This window comes from Notothenia rossii, assembly GCF_949606895.1.
Source record: "Notothenia rossii genome assembly, chromosome: 2".
NCBI lineage: Eukaryota > Metazoa > Chordata > Actinopteri > Perciformes > Nototheniidae > Notothenia > Notothenia rossii.
In genome coordinates, this window is record NC_136904.1 from 55,014,000 (window position 1) to 55,032,137 (window position 18,138).

General features: G+C 40.1%; 1 long non-coding RNA gene across 1 annotated transcript in view; it reads left to right on the forward strand.

Moving 5' to 3' along the window:
- LOC307030007 overlaps positions 1-18,138 on the forward strand; it is a 45,778-nt gene that overhangs the window by 16,237 nt on the left and 11,403 nt on the right. The gene's annotated exons all lie outside the window — the stretch shown is intronic.

Sequence of the window (18,138 nt, forward strand, 5' to 3'; positions counted from 1 at the left end):
CAATTTCCAATATGTCAAGTGATCTTCAAATTTCTCCCTGCAGAAAAATAAAAACATGGCCCACATTCGTTTTATTCTCAGTGGAAAATGCCTATTTTAAGGTTAGTTTGGCCAGTAAATTGCGTTTTGATGTCATTTGATACAAGAAATATGAGTTGTTATTTCAGATTGTCTGTGCAGTGGATGTACATGATCTTTAGTTTGCTAGTTATTACGAAGATTACTTCAGGAAATTGTGTCCATTCAACATTTTCATTATTACCAAGGTGGTTGCTAGGGAAGCTGCTATCGATATTATTTCTGTTATGTTGTGTAACTGTTTAATGGTGTTATCTTTATTGCTACCCCCTTCCCCGTCAATGTATAGTGTTGGTCCACAGCGCAAACGTATTAGTTTAACAAAATCCGCATTTAAAATTGTGGCATAGATACGTTATTTTCCCCTATTCAATTTTCCAACCGAGTCTCACATCACATCGTCATAAACAAATACCGGAAACAGACCGAAAACATTTTTTTTAAATAAAATAATATTTTATTCCGAGTGTGCTTGCTTTTCTCTTTGAAAGTCATCACATAACGGCATTGTAATACACGGTTCGGCTGCATTAAATATTACATATCTGCCGTAGTTCTCTATTTATAGAGCCCTGATGAGAAGACTTCTAGACAAACATGAGGAACTGCCGCCAAAACTGAAAACGTGACGTGGATCATAAATATATCAACAATTGAAATACATTTTACATTTATTTTCACACAATACGTCTCCTTGCACTATCAACACTAATTCGGCTGACTTTTATATTTGATCCAATTGGTAGATAGGCTGTATTTACACCATAACGGTGCACAGCTGATATAAAGGGACACCTAGTGGTTAAAGCATGTTATTGAATTTCATTATTTTTATTATTAGATATTAATAGGATCCCTATAAAGTATATTCATTACTCGTTATTCTCTACTAATAGTTAATTAAAGACTGTATATAATGACTATTTTGCACATCCCTTTCAAGATTTCAAGATGTTCTAAGGTTTATTGACATATCATATACACAACTACGGTGTAGTTATGCATTGAATGAAAAACTTGGGTCGCAGGTTCCTCAACACTGCATTACAAGACATCTATCAATATGTGTGTATACCTCCAGCAATGTTAACTATGTTGAAGCACTTATTTTAACTGATATTATACATATGTATTATACTCTTATAAGATGTATGTAGAGAGTATAAGATATGTGCAGAATATGACAGTTTAAAGGTGGAGGAACAGACATATTGTTAGATGTCTTGTAATACACTGTTGAGGAACCTGTGACCCAAGTTTTTAATCTCCGACCTTGTCAGGTATTGAACAATCAATAAATAAAGAACACAGAATTATTAAATATAAAACACAGAATTTGTGTGATTATACTAAATGATTTACAAATAAACACCACTGCATATTTACAACTGTTACACATGCTGATGTAACGCAAATGTTTCCAACTTGGGATCAATAAAGTATATCTTATCTTAAGATGATCGATGGCTACTGCCATATTTGCAAAATGTGCCTCTGAACCTTGACAAGTGCATGTTTCAGGCTTATCTAATAGAGCTCTTCTGACCTTAGCTGGCATGTGGGTATATATTAATGAAGAACATGTTGCGAAACACACAATAGCCAGCATGTGTAGTTCTGGGAACGGGGTGGGGGATGGGGGGACGGGGTGGACCCGTTCAAATCCAGTTTTGGACAGTCTGCCGTGGTTCCATCCCATTTCAAGTGCTGTTCGACGCTCGGCGTAACCCTCAGAGCACTCGCAAACATCCAATTATAGAGCTTGAGGACTATCACAGTGTTTCTCAAGCGAAGCGGAGAGAATACTTACTTCCGGGTGTAATATTCTCTAAAGCAAATGAGCTGCTCCGACCCTCGGTCCTGACAAACAAATAAATAAACACAAGGATAATTATGTGTTATTGTTGAGTAAATGGAGAATTGCACAGGGGAAAATAACTTAGATCTATGCCACAATTTTAGATTTGGATTTTGTTAAACTAATACCTTTGCGCTGTGGACCAACACTATAAATTGACGGGGAAGGGGGTTGCAATAAAGATAACACCATTAAAAAGTTACACAACATAACAGAAATAATATCGATAGCAGCGTCCCTTGAGAATTTTACACCCGGAAGTAAGTATTCTCTCCGCTTCGCTTGACAAACCCCGTGATAGTCCTCAAGCTCTGTGATTGTATGTTTGAGTGTGCACGCCGAGCGTCAAACAGCATTTTGAAATGGGATGGAACCAAGGCAGACTGTCCAAAACTGGATTTGAACGGGTCCACCCAGTCCCCCCCTCCCCCACCCCGTCCCCAGAACTACACATGCTGGCTATTGTGTGTTTCGCAACATGCTCTATGGCACGTCTCTACTGGGAATTGTAGTTTTAAAAGACGTTTTCGTATTTCCCATAATAAGAAGTTGCCAGTATTAAACTGTGTACATCCCTGGAGGTTTAGGGGATAGGAAAACCTCAAATGTAAAACATATAATAATAATAATAATAATAATGTATTCCATTTTTTATTTAGAGCGCTTTTACAGGTGCTCAAAGCGCTTTACAATTACACATATTAGACATGTAAATGTCATTAATGTGGACATTGCCCACAGGAGCAAATGCGGGTAGAGTGTCTTGCCCAAGGACACAACGGCCTGACGCAGTGGGGGCCAAGGCGGGTTGTGAACTGGAGTTCACCAACGCCCCTTGATCTGATGATCAACGCTTTAACCACTGCGCCAAAACCACCCCTATGTAATTAATAAATGGGTGAAAATTCCTTGTGCCCATAATGGGCAGCATTAATATATACCCACATGACAGCTAAGGTCAGAAGAGCATTATTTAACAGCTGGTCTTATGTCTGTGATTACTATAAGAGTATAATACATATGTATAATATCAGTTAAAATAAGTGCTTAAACATGCAATAGTCAACATTGCAGGAAAGCAATATATTAGTACTTTGTCAGGCTTAATATTTATACCCCCAAAGCTTTTTTCTTATTCAAAATAAGACCTTAACCAAAAGTATTCTTTCATTTTTAAATGAAGCCATATTAGTTTGTCTGACTGTGTCTCCTATTAATATCTAACAATAAAAATAATACATTTCAATAATGTGCTTTAACCACCAGGTGTCCCTTCCTATCAGCTTTGCACCGTTATGGTGTAAATATACCAATATACCGATTGGATCAAATATAAAAGTCAGCCGAATCAGTATTGATACTGCAAGGAGACTTATATTGTGAAGAGAAATTGAAGATTTTGTTTAATTCATATATTTATGATCCACGTCACATATTCAGTTTCGGCGGCAGTTGTTCCTGTTTGTCTAGAACTCTTCTCATCAGGGCCCTATTAATAGAGAACTACGGCAGATATGTAATATTTAATGCAGCCGAACCGTGTATTACAATGCCGTTAAGTGATGACCTCCAAAGAGAAAAAGCAAGCAAACTCGGAATAAAGTATTATTTTATTTTCAATTTCTTTTTTTCCGATTTCACATCAACAGGAAGTCCGGTTAACTAAAATGTCCGTGCGGAACAATACCCCAACCCATAGATCCGTGGGTGAATAATGTCAATCACTACATTACACAAATCCCTTCACATTTTAATTTTTATTTACATTAAAGTATTTCATGAGGCCTTCTAAAATGTTTTTAAATATAATTAGGGTTGTAGTTGAAGACTTTGTAAATTATTGCGTTAATTAATAATAATAATTAATCGCACAACGGCACGTCCATTAATTCCACAACCACACACATGCATTAACATCGATTTAATACATTAATGTAGCCTTTGTTTCTGCTAAAAGAGGTGTCAACCAGCTGGGGCAACAAGAAAATCGGCGAAATCGAGTATGACTATTAAAAAAAAAAAAATTATTATATTAATATTGACAATAACAACCGACCGTCGGGAAGCATTCTCATGGCATCTATTATCAACGCTATGGGAGGTCTATGAAGGTCTATGGGACGCCCTGCCCTTTCAAAACTGACTCTCAAGGGGTACCCTGTCCGTAATAGAGTGACGGGGAGGGGCCCTGACCGACCGTCAACATGTGACGGGTTGGGAGTGAGAACGTGTTGGAACACAATACGCAGATCTGTCCCAGAAACACAATGGTGTAACCGTCAAGTTTAAGCTAAATCTATTGTCATAGAAGTTCCTTTGGAAATATTGTAAACCCAGATGCAGACTTCTTCAGATCTGATGCGACACCAAACTGAAGACACTGCAGCATGACACATTTTTAAATCACCGCAGGACCTTCACGTTTCTTTTGACTCCAATTTTCAGGGTTTTTTTCAATATCAACTTCACATCTACAATGCATAAGTTCATTGCACATTCAACAGGGAGGGTGGTGATTCCATGCAGAGAAATAGTGCCTTGAATTTCAGGAGGCCATCAGACCCCCTGCTGTGTTTCTCATCCAAACTCATTTGGATGTGTGACTGGGAACGAATCAAGGAGAATTACTTTTCCTCAGCCGAAAAGCTATCTCACATGCACACAGGCTCACACACGCTCACATTCACAAACATTACACACACTCACACATGTCCCCAAATGTAAACACATTGCATGCTGCAGGAGCAGTTTTTAGTACATCTTTCAAATATTTATAGGAGGTTCATCTAGAACAGGGGTGCCCACACTTTTTTGGCTGGTGAGCTACTTTTGAAATGACCAGATCACCGAGATCTACCAACCAAAAATAAAATCCCAAATTGCAAGGGTTGCTGAATAACAAGTTTTATTCATACATGGGATAACTACAATAGGGCTGCAACAAACTACTAATTTGATAATCGATTAATCTATCGATTAATGAAACGATTAATCGACTATTCTGACTATTACTGTATGCCTTGCACAATTTCTCAAACGCTGTTATTTAGCCATCAACTTTTAGATTCAGCTTGAGGTTGTTTGAGGCATGTGGAAACTAACAATGAAGACAATAAAGATGAATACTTGATTCAAAAATACATATATTATTAAATTAACTTAACAAATTGTGAACAAAAGACCTGATGTGGAAACGTTACTCGTGGATGGGGGGGCTACAGAGCTACTAGAAAGACAGTCGAACCTGGTTCATTTCTCCGTCTGAATGTGGTGGACTTTTGCTAAATGTTTAGACAAATTGCTCGTGTTACCGCCCTTACATGCTAAACACTCTTGGCAACGAGCATTGTCCACCTCAAGACGGGTAACATTTAACCACACCTTGGAGCGCTTCTCTCCGCAATCCCCGCCGTGTGTTGCTGCATGTAGCAGCCGAGTGTGTGTAAACTGCCCCGCCCTCTCGCACACAGACGGGGGAGAGAGATCTCGTCTCGATTGGAAAGATCGAAAATACACCGACCATTTGTTTGTCTTTTTACATGTTAGAAACGAGTTGGCGACACTAACGCCCCGTCCAGAAAGCAGCTTAAAAAAAATCAACCAACGCTTCTCTGCCCATTGACTTTGAATGGGGGTGCAGAGCCGGCCCGACCCATTAAGCGACATAAGCGGCCGCTTAGGGCCCCGCAGCCACTAAGGGGCCTCCAAGCAAAAAAAAATAAAAAAAGATTTAATTTTCTTTTATTTAAAAAATAAATAAATCTCAGTACACCGTTGCTGTGATAAGTATGTTTAATTAATTGTGTCAATATGCCTAGATTGCCTACTCTCAAAGTCATGTATTATATTATTGAGTCAATAATATAATACATTAACCGTGCTTTACCTGAACCTCATCATGACACAAGAGAGGACGGCAGGATTGTAATTTTCCATGTTCAGTGAATGCAACAGAAGCAAGACACCAGACCAACCAGTTAGGTTAGGGTTTAACCCTAGGGTTTTCGGACCCCCCCAGACCCCCCCAATAAAGCAAAACTGCACGTTTCAGAGTGGCCTTTTATTGTGGCCAGCCTAAGGCACACCTGTGCAATAATCATGCTGTCTAATCAGCATCTTGATATGCCACACCTGTGAGGTGGGATGGATTATCCCGGCAAAGGAGAAGTGCTAACTATCACAGATCTTTTCAGATTTGTGAACAATATTGGAGAGAAATGGTTATTTTGTGTATATAGAAAATGTTTTAGATCTTTGAGTTCATCTCATGAAAAATGGGAACAAAAACAAAAGTGTTACCTTTATATTTTTGTTCAGTGCATGTTGAAAGATTAGTTTAATATTATTTTTTTATTTTGCCATGAAATTCTGATTGAAAGTCATGTGAGTTTTTGAGTGAGATGCGGCACAGCAGCCTGTCAGTTTACTCTTGCTAGGTTAGTTTGGCTATTATCATTTATATTTATCTGCAACAATGGATATCAGGAAGTGGTTCATGAAAGGAATATGGCAAATCTGCTCCAAGATCAGTTAGGCTTACGTTACCAACGAGCTAGCAAGCCAGCCACGGACAAGGTAGGCTGGCAATCAATTATATTTGGAAGAGAAATTGACTCTCAAGCCGGCTCTCTCACAAACTTCTGCTCTGTGCGCAATAGGGCTGCAACGATTAGTCGACATAATCGACGACGTCGATCATAAAAATTCGTCGACGCGGAATTTTTGTGTCGACGCGTCGTATAAAAACAATCAGAGAGCCGGTAACGTTAATTCAAAATTGCGCAAATGTTCATTTGTAACTGCAATGCACTACAGGAAGTGCTGGGGGCAGTATACTCTCCATTGTCTGCCATGACTGCATTCTGTACTAACAACAAAGAAGAAAGAATACGAACGATGGCGGAAAGGAGAGAGAATGAGGGTGATGAAGAGCTCAAAAAAGCGAGACCGAGAGTTTCAAAAGTGTGGGAGTATTTCACAGACGACAAGCCAAAGAAGTCAGTGAAATGCAGAATTTTTAAAGGGGAATTGGCATTCCACGGCAGCACTACAGTGATGCACGAGCATTTAAAACGCAAGCACCCTGGAACCGTGAGGACTGCTACTTTGGATCATGGGTAAGTTTGAGCAAGTTAGCCATAGTCATGTTTACGTTAGCTTACATGTTGGAAAACAGAACGTCTCATGGTTAATGCTTGCTAAGCAAACGCTATTTCAGTTATGTTGAGGCTGCGTGTCCACCAACGAGCTGCTAAACAGCGCCAAGCTTACAGCGTAGTAGAGCACACTAGAGCTTTATGGACGCTGTAATTAATTCCAAACTTAAAATAATAATTAACAAGGGTCTGCGAAATGACAAGAATAAAATGCGATTGAATTGATCCTGGGACTGGACAACAGGGTGACATTCACAGGTGTGCAGACTTGAGGTAAAACATGCACTGGAGCCCGGAAAAGGAGCCGTGCCCACAGGAAGCAGAGATGGAGGGTGTGACAGAAATAATCGTTAGATTAGTCGACTAATCGAAAAAATAATCAACCGATTAGTCGACTACCAAAATAATCGTTAGTTGCAGCCCTAGTGCGCAAGCAGACCGCTGCACACGCTATCTGCCTCGCTCAATCTCTCTCTCTCTCTCTCTCTCTCTCTCTCTCCCTTTCTCTCCATCGCTCAACCTCACTCCACCCTGTGTGCGCTCCTCAAGTTTGCCTGCGTGCTTGCCCAAGTTGGCACAGCGTTACAAATGTGCCACAAAACCAACCAATGGATGTAGCCTATAATAAGACCGTCAACAGCCTTATGGCAACCTAAAATCTATGACCTAAAACCCCTCTGTTTCCATAACAACAAGTCACGAGCGCCTCCCTCCACCCCCCCCCCCCCCCCCCCCTCCTCCCCCCCGTTGACAAATGTCGAGCGTCTAACAGCCCCCCCCCTGTTGACACTACAGATTTCCCCGGGAAATGTCAGTTTTGGGGTGGGCCCGCTCTGGTAACTCAAATGCTCGCCCAGAGACCTATGTCTGCCGCCGGATCTGCTTAAGGTCCAGATACACCGGCCCGAAATCGGCAGTAAATGGGATTCGGGCCGAACATGAGCATGGGCACGCCCTATTCGGAGTGGTGTGCGCCGCACCGTCGGGTCTTTTCTGCCGACCTGATGCCTTTTCTTGCCGATTCAACATGTTGAATCAGCGTCGGGAACACCACCGGAAGTCGGACAAAGGGATAACACTGATTGGCTGTTCAGCTAGCGAATCAGTGCATGAGAAGCGTTAACGGAAGTGAGGGAGGTAAACAAATGATTTAAAATGGAAGATGGAACACACACGGACGGCTATTTCACCTCATCGGTTTATAGAGCTCCTGTTCGTTCATGTTTTCAATGGACGAGAGTGAAAATGGAAAGAAAAATGCTATTTGTTGTTTGTTTATATCACGGAGTCTGTTCTTCTTCTCTGTCTTCCGGTTGTTCCGGTTGTTGCCTCTTTTGAATGATGAATACACACTACCGCCGCCTGCTGGTAAGGAGAGTTATTGCCACACACGCATACACAGTTCATACGTGCTCGGCTCGGATTTGCGGTGTTCCAGTGCGCGAAGTCGGCAAATACGCAGGAGAGTCCGGCGACGCAACAGTCGGTGTCGGCGTTGGCGACTTCTCAGGTGACTGGCCGGTGTATCTGGGCCTTTACAGTACACAGTTGATCCGGAGTCCTGTCAGTTAAAGTGTTTCACAGTTAGCTTAGCTACAGACGTAGCACTTCATTTCAGACTCCAGCTTACAGCTTCCTGCCTACGACCTGCCTAAGACCAGTATCGAGGAATGTTAAGCCCTCCCACTATTTTCCAAGAGGGCGTTGCCAGATTTTCAATTTCAGGTTTTAACAAGCAGATGGCGCTTCATTCACAAATACAGAAAGACAAGTTTCATGGACTTTCAGTTGTGTTTTGAAGAGCATTTGAACAGATCAATATTTTAGATCAACTAAAGTATATCTAATCTTGTAATTCAATAATATATAGTCTTTATATATTAAATAATCATAATAATAATGTAAATGTTTACATTACACTTCTTTATTTGTTATGCTCATACTTTTACCTTTACAATCGTTTGCTTTAATATGCAGTCTATTTTTTGTATATTTTTGTGTTTGCTTCCTCCTGCTCCCTTTCGGACACATACTGTATGATTTATTATTATTATTAATATGAAGACATTATTAAGATAAGATAAGATGTTACTTTATTGATTGAACATTTTAGTTTAGAATGTGCTGTCCCACGGTAATTCAGAAGGCTCACAGGTCACATTCCGACCATTATTTAAAACAATAGGTGCTTTCACACCTTCTACAGTTTGATTTGTATAGAGGGAGCTCTGTGGCCAGTGTTCAAATTACCCATTTGCTTTCCGGGAAGCCCTATTATTCAGTGCAAATCCTGCTACTAAATATATCACACGCATGCTCTGTTGACTGGCGCAGCAGCAGTTGAGTAAAGTTGGAACAATATTGGCAGATTCAGATTTCACGGATCAATAACTCATGAACAAAACGTTATTCAGATACAAATGACGTCTCCTAAGTACCGTGGTAAGGTTGACATCAAACTACATTTTTATCAAAAAAAGCCAATACGTCCTGTCCTCCAAACTGGAAACATTACATTGGTCTCTATCCGCAGCCGGAGAAGAAATGAGTGCTCAGGGACGTCTGCAAAGTGCAACTCCGAAAAAAGAGAATACAATAATATTCAATCACTTCACTATTATACAGCTTATTACTACCAGACTCACTACACACATCAATAGTCTCCTGTTGGTCAGACTACAGCAGAGAGTTTGGAAGAATGTGCTTTTGAATAATTTTGGTGAATATTTATAATGTAAAATCTTCAATAAATATGGCATCATCTTCAATAACGTTACTATTATACAGTATATTTATACCAAACTCAATACACACATCAATAGTCTCCTGGTGGTCAGACTACAGCAGAGAGTTTGGCGGTTCTAGTGTTAAGGTAATTAGATACAGTAGAAGCCCTTTTTTATCAGTAACAAATTTAGCAGTTGAACTTAAAAGTCAACTAACTGAGGGTCACTTGCAATGACAGTGGTGTGTCTAACTGTAAGCTTGTCACTCAGAGTAACCTACAGTTAATTTAGCTGCTGGAGAAGAAAGATCAGGGGGGAGGGGGGTACAATTTTTGTATTGGGGTGAATTGAGTACTTCACTTCCATGTAAATGAATTGCTAACAGCTGATATCAATGAATTTCCTATAGTAATTGTAATTAGTGAGAATCCTATAAAAGACCTCCCTCACTTCAGTAAGATGTTTGTGTGAACAAAATGGCTGATCGAGTAGGTAGAGGAGCTCTGAGAGGAAGAAGGAACCCTGTTGTTCAGCTAGGAAGAGGGAGGGCATGGTTTGAGGCTCATCCACACATGGCCAAGGAGTTCCTCCCTCCATACTCCCCATTTCTAAACCCCGAGGAGTTGTTCTCTGCCTGGAGATGGAAGGTTTATGACCATCATCCTCATGACAGAATGCCCTTTTTGGACGCAATGAATGCTGGCTGTCGGGACATCTCTGCGGAATCCTGTCAAGGGTGGTGTCGACACGCAATGATATATTTCCCACGCTGCCTTGCAAGGGAAGACATACGCTGTGACGTAGATAAGGCTATGTGGTCAGACAGACGCCAAAGAGCAGATCAGTAAAGCTATATAGATCTCATTCTCTGCTTTAATGCTGATTTATATCATTTACCCATGTTATTTTTTTTCCAGTGTATTGCTATTCATCTTTTGTTTCTGTTACGGTGCTCTTCTGAAAATGAGACAATAAAAACAATGACATAGTTACAGTAAAATATTGTTTTTTCAACATGTAAGTTTGTTTCTCCCAACTTGTCAGTTTCCCGTTCAGTTTCCAATTTCGATAGCTTGAGGTTTGTGTATTGATGATTGTAGTCAGTATTTAGTGTGCCACTTAGTAATGACTGTTCAAATAGTCTTCTAATGAGCTGACAAATGTTTGTTTTTGGAGAAGGTATCTGGTTTTGGAAGGAGTATTTTTAGTTTTGAGTGCCTTAGAGCACTTTGCAAGAAATGTATATTGTTATGGTAGAATGTGTTATTATGGTGACCGGAGTTTCAGTTATGAAAACACATTTGTCTCATTAGAGGACAATATGTTCTGTTTCGATCGACTTATTCTTTTTTGTGACCAGTATTTTCAGTTTTGGTCACGTAAGTGCATTTTGCAAAAGATATTCAGAGTTATGGCAAGTGTGTTTCTGTTTAGATGGCTATGTTCTTGTTTTGAAAAAATTAATTTTGATTCTAAATAGTGGGTTTAGCAATTGAGAAAAACTGTAATGTATTGATTATAGGTCCGGGTCCGCATAGGTCGGCGTCTGGGTCCGGACCCGGACCGCGGTCCGTCTGTTGCCGACCCCTGCTTTAGGAGATATCTATAAATAAACAGTAGATATATTTCATGAAACCATAGTGCTTCATATAATAAAATATACAAGGGCTGTACCCTGATATTTAGTATAGCTTTATGAGCTCTTTGTGTTAGTTGTACAATGTGTAAGTGTGGTGGTGTGTGTGTGTGTGTGTGTGTGTGTGTGTGTGTGTGTGTGTGTGTGTGTGTGTGTGTGTGTGTGTGTGTGTGTGTGTGTGTGTGTGTGTGTGTGTGTGTGTGTGTGTGTGTGTGTGTGTGTGTGTGTGTGTGTGTGTGTGTGTGTGTGTGTGTGTGTGTGTGTGTGTGTGTGTGTGTGTGTGTGTGTGTGTGTGTGTGTGTGTGTGTGTGTGTGTGTGTGTGTGTGTGTGAGAGAGAGAGTTGATGTGGCAGGCAGACAGGCAGGTGTCAGTTGGTTATCTGACATATAAATGGTCAAATATTGTATATTCTCCGTTAGCCTACGAGCTCCCCGTTTGAGCGAAGGACTATTCCATCTCAATGTAGCATGACATTGGATATGCGCTTAACTTGTCCTGGATTGGAATTTTTACGAACATTTCCCTAGGAGGAGTTTGCAAAAATGTGATTAATATGCATGAAAAACGCACATATTTGAAAATTGCCGAGTCTTTGGGGGGCGGGACTAATGGAAGGCAATTTGAAATATGTCCAAATTCATAAGAGCAATGTGTATACCGCGTTTCGTGAATATCGGAAAAACGATATGCGAGTAGTTTGGAGTAGTTTGGAGTAATTTGCGACATGTAAATCTTCAAAAATTGTGTATTCGCTGTTAGCTTACGACCTCCACGATTGAGCTATCAAAAAGATTCTTCACAATTTAACATCATATTGGATAGGGGCTGAACTTGTGCTGGACTGGAATTGTTCCAATCATTCCCCTAGGAGGAGTTGGCAGGAATGTGCTTAAAATGCATTAAAAACGCACATTTTTCAAAATGGCCGACTTTCTGGGGGGCGTTACTAATGAAAAGCAATTTGAAATATGTGTGAAATTATAATAGCAATCTGTATACAGCGTTTCGTGAATATCGGAAAAACTATATGCGAGTAGTTCGTAGTAATTTGTGACATGTAAATCGTCAAAAATTGAACATTCTCCGTTCGCTTACGAGCTCATCGTTTGAGCGATCGATTATTCCTTCGCAATTTAGCATCACATTGGATATGGGCTGAACTTCTCCTGGATTGGAATCTTTCCGATCATTCCCCTAGGAGGAGTTTGCAGAAATGTCTTTAAAATTTATGAAAAACGCACATTTTTCAAAATGTCAGACTTTCTCGGGGCTAATGGAAGGCAATTTGAAATATGTCCGCAATCATAAGAGCAATGTGTATACGGCATTTCGTGAATATCGGAGGAACTATATGCGAGAAGTTTGGAGTAATTTGCGTAAATCGTCAAAAATGGTGTATTCGCTGTTAGCTTACGACCTCCACGATTGAGCTATCACATTTTTTTTTCTCAATTTAGCATCATATTGCATAGGGGCTGAACTTGTGCTGGATTGGAATTTTTCCGGTCATTCCCCTAGGAGGAGTTTGCAAGAATGTGCTTAAAATGCATGAAAAACACAAATATTTCAAAATGGCCGACTTCCTGGGGGGCGAGGCTAATAAAAGCCTTTTTTTTTACATTCTCGAAAGGGTCGTGGGCTTTGACGTGTCTCCCAAGTTTTGCATTCCGAGGAAACATTTTAGCACATCGTCATACAAAAAAAAGTACAGGCCACGCCCACATTTGTCATTCGTTGTGACACTTTAAATATAAGTTCATACTCATCCCAAGAGTATATCTAAAAAATATATATTATTTCGTCCATCAGTTCATGAGTTATACATTTGTCATGTTTTTGGCGCCCCCTATAGTCCAAAATGAAAATTACTTGTTGTGCCTATTCCCCAATACAAATTGAACCTTACCACCAAAATGTGTGTTTTTTTGGTACATTGTTGATGAGTTATGAGCATTTCTATCTAAGCCCCGACTTTTAGCGAACATGTTTAGAGTAATGACGGCCACATTTATAGACTGAACATGCTCATTTCCTAAGATGATGTGTCTGACCCTCCAGTGATACTGTATACTGAGTTTGGTGTTGACATTTTTTTTTTTAAATGTTAGTGAATATTTAACTGTTTTTGAAATTATGCTAATTTAAATAAAATAAAAGTAGGCGGAGCTTAGGGGTTCAAGGAGATTATAAATAGAGCAGGTCCACCCGAATAAGTGTGCAAAATTTCAGGTCATTCTGAGTTACGGTGCGACTTTGTACATCTTTCCAAAAATAGAAATGGCCATAGGTGGCGCTAGAGAGCATGCTGGACAATTTGAACACATTGAGTCCAGAATATTGTAGATTTAACCGATTCTGGAATCCGTGCAAAATTATACAACTTTTGAAGCATCCTAAAGACCTCAAAAACAGGAAACGCCAGCAGAAAAATAAGAAGAATTCCTCCAATAACAATAGGTTCCTCGCACTTCGTGCTAGGACGCCATTGGGTCCTAGCCAGTGGCGGCCGGCCCATATGGGCGCTAGGGGCGCCGCCCCACCTCTTCCCACATACAAAAAAATATATTAAAAAAATATTAAATAAAAAAATATATATTTCAAAAAAAAAAATTTCAAAAATATATATATATATATATTTTTTTTTTTAATGAACAAGGTAAATATGATACAATTGGTATCAGTAAAATGTATAATCTACAATCAAATCTTGTTTAAAATTGTGTTACGATGTCTAAAGTTACTGATAAGTCACATGCTTCCTGCCTGGCCTTGCCCTTGGCATTAGTTTATCATTACGGGGCGCTGCCCCCGAGCCAAACAGCAGCAACGAGCACGTAGCAAATTAGAAAAACACGCATTTTAAAAAGGTTTTTCGCCTGCCGTCTGTCTGCAGACTTGTCAAAGCCTTAATTCATGGTTTTTACTATCCGGTATCAGTATGTTGTTACTTCGGCATAATTTTGAATTTTTTACAATTAAATCACGGGCAAATATGTTCATCTTGTTGTAGTTGTAGCCCCCTTGGCAGCGATTCTCTCTCTAGTTTAGACTGCGGTCAAGCCAGCCTCCACTTGGAAAACCCTAGTCAAGCCAGCCCTCACGTGATATTGCGGTGCGTGAATATCCTATGCATTACGGTAGAGTAAAAAAAAAAGAATAAAACAAAAACTGTCCCGTATCAAAGACTCATTTCACTTCAGGGTGATAGCAGGACATCCCATCTAGTCACTCAGAAAAAATCAGGACATTCTGATGTAGAGTTTCAAAATAAGAGACCTTTGAAATCTTTATTGTATGAGTTATCATCCATGTTTTTAGATGAGAATAAAACAAAAACTGTCCAGTATCATAGATCCATCTCACTCCAGGGTGATAGCAGGACACCCCATATAGTCACTCAGAAAAAATCAGGACATTCTGATGTACAGTTTCAAAATAAAAGACCTTTGAAGTCTCATATATGAGCTATCATCCCTGTTTTTAGATGAGAATAAAACAAAAACTGTCCGTATCATAGATCCATCTCACTCCAGGGGGATAGCAGGACACCCCATGTAGTCACTCAGAAAAAATCAGGACATTCTGATGTACAGTTTCAAAAATAAAAGACCTTTGGGGACAGGGATGATAGCTCATATAAGAGACTTCATCTTTTATTTTGAAACTCTACATCAGAATGTCCTGACTTTTTCTGAGTGACGACATGGGGTGTCCTGCTATCACCCTGGAGTGAGATGGATCTATGATACTGGATAGTTTTGGTTTTATTCTCATCTAAAAACAGGGATGATAGCTCATACAATAGAGATTTCAAAGGTCTTTTATTTTGAAACTCTAAATCAGAATGTCCTGATTTTTTCTGAGTGACTAGATGGGATGTCCTGCTATCACCCTGAAGTGAAATGAGTCTCTGATACTGTACAGTTTTAGTTTTATTCTCATCTAAACACAGAGGGATGATTTTTTTTGACTGTACCGTAATGCATAGGATATTCGCGCACCGCAATATCACGTGAGGGCTGGCTTGAATAGGTTTTCCCGAGTGGAGGCTGGCTTGACCGCAGTTAGTTTAGCATACTCAGCCCGACTCAGCCTGGTTGTTCCTGGCCCTAGAACCACGATTTTATGGGGCCATTACATCACCAGAAGTCCCAATTTAAGGGGTAATTTCTCCCCAAAAAAAAGTTTTTACTCACTATATCAACAGCCCCACCAAAAATATTTTCCACCAGCCGCCACTGATCCTAGCGCTCCGTGCCCGGGCCCTAATAATAATTCCACCAATAACAATAGGTTCCTCGCACTTCGTGTTAGGACGCCGTTGGGTCTTAGCGCTCCGTGCTCGGGCCCTAATGAATAAATGAGAATCGTATCTGTGTTGTTGATCTGTAATATTACAGTGTTGCGTTGATTTGTTTGTCCTTCTCGGACCATGCAGCATTTCAGTGTTTTTGTGTTATTTCACTCTCAAAGCAAATGAGCATATTTCCCAAAATGTTTAAATATTTTGTTTAAAGTAATTATTGGCTCATGACCATTGCTGAGTTGTCAATTAAAAAAATGTAGGCTACAGATAAAGTTGTGTCATTAATATTATTGTATTCTTAACCTTTTATAATTTAAAGGTTTAGATAACAGATATTGAATAATACAGACCTTGGACTTGTACAGATGGCATGCAGATCAATAAATGTGATCAGTTAAACAACTTCTTGAATCAATTAATATCGGTTCACAGTGCAGCAGTATCTTGCACACTCACAGTTCACCAAAAATATTGTAGCTTTGAGAATCACTAGCCAGCTAACTGCTCTCACACACATGCAAGGTAAAGTGATCTCCAAACCCTCCTGTGTGAAAGTGTGTATGAGGGGGCTGAGGGTCAACAGTAGATTCCATATCTTAGTGTATTGTCTGCGCTTTGATTTCAGCCTGTGTTTAATATAATCTGCACTTTGTTCAGTCATATTGAACATAGTCTCCTAAACCGAAAGAAAAATAGATCTGAAATGTTGTTGAAGAGGAAAAATGAACTATAAAGATGAGTAAGATTACCAAATACTTTTGTTGTGTGTTTTATTAAGATATAGCTAAGGTAAATAATTACAATAAATAATACATTTAATAAAAATGTAGTTTTAAGAAAATGAGTTTTGCTTGGCTATAAAATCAGGGAAAGCTGGATCTCCAGTTAAAGTTGTTACTGTATTTTGGAGCAGTGCAAACCTGTATTATGATTTTTGAAAGGTGATTATAAGGTTGCAGTTAAACTGCTTCCAGAAAAAAAAGATGCGTCTGATAAAGAAATGCTGGTTTTAGAGAGATTTAAGTAAAAACTATAAATATTAAAGTAATAGACACACAACTAGGAAATCTGTCAGAAATATGTTTGTTTTCAAATGAATAAACAGGATATGACCAAGAAAGGGACACATCTCTGTTTCCCCAGATTGGGGTATTGTGGTTCCCCATGACTGACAAAGTGCTGTCAGCTGTAGCAACTTTGCAGAAGGGCCTCAAGGATGAGAGGGTGTGAATTCCCACCTTTTTCCCCAAGGCAAGAATGATACACTTTTGTAACCAGCTCTTCAGGAGGCTTGCCAGCAGCGATGCTACAGGCTCCCTCTCTCGTCTAACAGATGACTCAGCGATTTGTGAATTCTTCAGGCTGCATCTGGCTCCAGGTGTCACAGCCTCAGCCACATGCTCAGGCAGGACATGCCCTTCCTAAGGCCTATGGACACAGCCATGTTGTCACACTCTCATTTTGGTGTCACGGCACATGTCAGTCACTCAGCACCGAGCTGAGAGCCAGCGCTTAGCTGCCTTTCACACATCTGCCACTAACTCTGAGGAGCAGAGCTTCAGGCATTCTTTGCTGATGAAGGTCCTTACCAAGAGGGGAAAAAAGTGACATCATATCTTGAATGGTCAGTGGTCACATGTGTATAGGCTGTGTTGTTGAGTTGTGAGCCTCAATATGAAACAACGCTTCAGGTAAAAGCTAAGAGCGATAAGCTACGAGCTATGGAGATGCCACATGGAGAGAGCGGGATGATTGGTCCTCTTACACTGCAACAACCGGAAATGTCAAATACCGGTAGTCACTCACGGTGACGCCCACCCAGTCGGTTATTAGCTGTTGGTTTGCGCCTCCTTTCAATTTTTCCCTGATATTCAGAAAGAGCGGGGAGAGGGGGAGTGAGTAGCAAGCGATTATTGACATAAATGTTATGATGGATTATCAGTAGGGGTGTAATGGTATACGTACCCGCACCGACATTATTCGGTATGGGCCTTTCGGTTCGGTACACGTGTGTACCGAAGTGTACCGAACGAATATAACTTTAAACGTAAACAATTGAGAACGTTAACAACTTTTTGGAAGTAATCTCAGGTGCTGCGTCGCAGCATTCAGAGTCATTTGCTCACATTGGGTTCAACGCATAGAGCGACCAAGTCATTTCATTGGACGAGAGTCATACTATGAGAGCTGGTCACAGGAATGCGTTCAAATTTAGTCAGTAATTTGAGGAACTGAAATGGCGAACGCAGATCAAGTTGAGCTCGAAAATCCTCCAGCATCATTGAAGTCTCCGTTTTGGGAACATTTTGGTTTCGCAGTTACGTACAAGGATGACGGACAAAGACAGGTGGACCAAACCAAAGCTGTTTGTCGGCAT